Source organism: Lactuca virosa, chromosome 3 (genome assembly GCF_052849685.1).
Source record: "Lactuca virosa cultivar CGN04683 chromosome 3, Lactuca_virosa_CGN04683_v6, whole genome shotgun sequence".
Lineage (NCBI taxonomy): Eukaryota > Viridiplantae > Streptophyta > Magnoliopsida > Asterales > Asteraceae > Lactuca > Lactuca virosa.
The window spans coordinates 274,726,549-274,729,320 of record NC_136428.1 but is presented as its reverse complement, the minus strand read 5'-3'; positions in this window follow the sequence as shown (position 1 = coordinate 274,729,320).

Genomic DNA, 2,772 nt, shown 5'->3' with positions numbered 1-2,772 from the left:
CCCCACTATCAAATAGGATACAAGCATAATAGTTATCGAGAAGGAACGTACCCGTGACTACTGTGGGGTCTGCCACGGCTTCATTATGGCCAATAGAAAGTAGTCTTCCTGCTCCTCCCGCATTCCCAGCTTTCGGACAGTTTCTTTTGAAGTGCCATGTCTCGCCGCACCCGTAGCAGGCCTGGCTCACTCCTGCACCGGGAACCTGGGTGATGGGTTTGGGTGGTGTTCTGCAAAACCGGGCAGTATGGACCTTCCGGTCGCAATTAGTGCAGTGCATTTCCCGGCAGGGGCCGTTATGATGGAAAGTGCACTTGGGTAGGGTCCCTGTATATGGTTTGGCTGGCACAGGGGCAACAGGAGTTGTGGCAGCATGGACAGCCACCGTCTGTTGTTTCTTGGAAGAGGGTTTAGTTGATTTGCCCTTATTTCGATCCCAACGCCTTTTCTTGTTGTCGGTCGCGTTGATTGGTGTTGGTGTAGTAGTTGTAGTTGTTGTTGGAGGAGAAGGAACCTCGTGATCGATGAGTCTTTGGGCCAATTCCTTGGCACTATCAAAGGTCGCAGGGTGTGATGCTTGAACGTTCCCTCGATATGGGGGTACCAGACCCCAGATGTATCTTTCGATTTTCTTGCTTTCGGTGGGGACCATGTTGGGACATAGAGTCACCAGGTCGCAGAAACTGGCTGTATAAGCCACTATGTCGGAACCCTTCATTTTGAGGTTCCACAGTTCCTCCTCGAGCTTCTGAATTTCGCCCCTAGGGCAGTACTCCCTTGTCATCAGGTCTTTCAGTGTATCCCAGCCCATGGCGATAGCTGCTACCAGTGAGAGTGATTTGACATGGCCATTCCACCACATCAGGGCCCTTTCGGTGAAGGTGCAAGCAGCGAACTTTATCCTGCTTCCTTCAGGGCATGAGCACATCTCGAACATTTCTTCTGTTCTTTCGATCCATTGGGACGACGCAATGATCCCTCCGGTTCCATTGAAGTACGTTGGTTTGCAGCTGATGAAATCTTTATAGGTACACTCCCGTGTACGAGGTTGGATTTCACCGTGGCTAGAGTTGGTGCCTGTTCCAGCTCCACTTGCACCACCAGAGTTTACTTAGGCCATGGTTGCGGTCACAGCTGCGGTCACCGCTGCTTGAAACATCACCGCATCGAATTGCGGAGGGGGTGGTGGTGGTCGAGTTTGGTTTTCAGGTCTGCCCCTGGTCGGACGCGGACGAGGCGGCATCCTTTACTGAAAGTTTATAGAGATGATGATAATAGTAAGAATCAATTGTAAGTATGATGAGTGTGTTTCATGGACTAAATCGCCATAGTCCAACTATCAGATAGGGGTATTGATGGGTTTTGAGCATTCTAACACTTCCTAAGTGTACATGCAACCCTAATAACCTTGGATCTATGTTTGTCTAATTATCATGCAAAATTGAATTCCAAGGTTATATTCCTATCTAGCATACATGGGGAACAAATTTTAACTTGCATGAAAGATAGAATAACTTACCTTGTTGTTGCTTATGATCCTTGAAACCTTGTGAGCCTAGCACCCCAAGTGTGATGCCTCAAATGCTTCACACAACACCAAATGCTTTTGGAATGACTTTAGAGAGAATACACACTTCTAAAATCGGCCTAGCCCTCTTGTTTCTTATGTGTCGCCGATTTTGGTGGAGAATGGGTTTCTTATATAGTGTTGACACATCTAGGATTACACCATGTAAACCCTAATGTGTCATGACTCTTCATTTCCATGACCCATGGGTTTGTAACTCCCATGGAGCATCTATGGAGCATCCTATGGGTGGAACCCAACTTGATAATCCATGGAGCCTCTTAGCCCACTATATAAGATATGGAAGATTTACATAATCTACCCATATATTTAATTAGTTATCTTTTGATCACTTAATTAATTCTAAATTAATTCTTGATCAAACTAATTAAATAATATTATTAATATATTAGAACTTATAATATATTAATAAACCATAAGTGTTATTTCTCTCATTTTAGTTTATCCAATTGCATGGTGCCATGCAACCCAAATGGACCATGCCGGGTCGGGTCAAGTACATACCAGAAATAGTTATGGACTTAGACACCTTATCCAACAGTCTCCCACTTGGATAAGTCTAATAACTATAACTGCAATACTTCAGGAACCGATCGGCAATCGTAGGTCTTTCAAGCTCTCTCGGAACTGAGAAGATGATGATACGCCATTTAAGATAAGTGATCATATAATCCTCTGTTCTAGATATCAGTCGGACAAATACATGGAACAATGTCTTACTTATTATCCAGCAGTTTGTTTCCCGATTTCCGATTTGTTTGACAAAGAACTTAATTGAACACATCAACTTAGTTCTGACCGGGCCCGGTACATAGGTCAAAACAAAATCATCGAGGGGCCCATATATCAGCTTCTAATCCAAGAAGGAACAGATAAACTTCGACTCATATGTTTGTTCTACTACTCATTGAATTATACACAAGAGCACGTTTTATAACATCGAGTTACCAATGAGTTTTCGTACAATCAATGCATAACCAACTCATAAGTAACAAATCATATATCTAGGTTTGAAGACTTATATGATATTACCGTCTCACGATCACTCGAGATAAATTCCATGAAGTGATTCCAGTGAGCGTGGGTTGAGTCCAATGCTCAGAACTTATGAGCACTCATGAGTGTTGTAGCCATGTCCAACAACTTAGACCTCTGCAACCAATCATGACAGTCTTGATTCATAC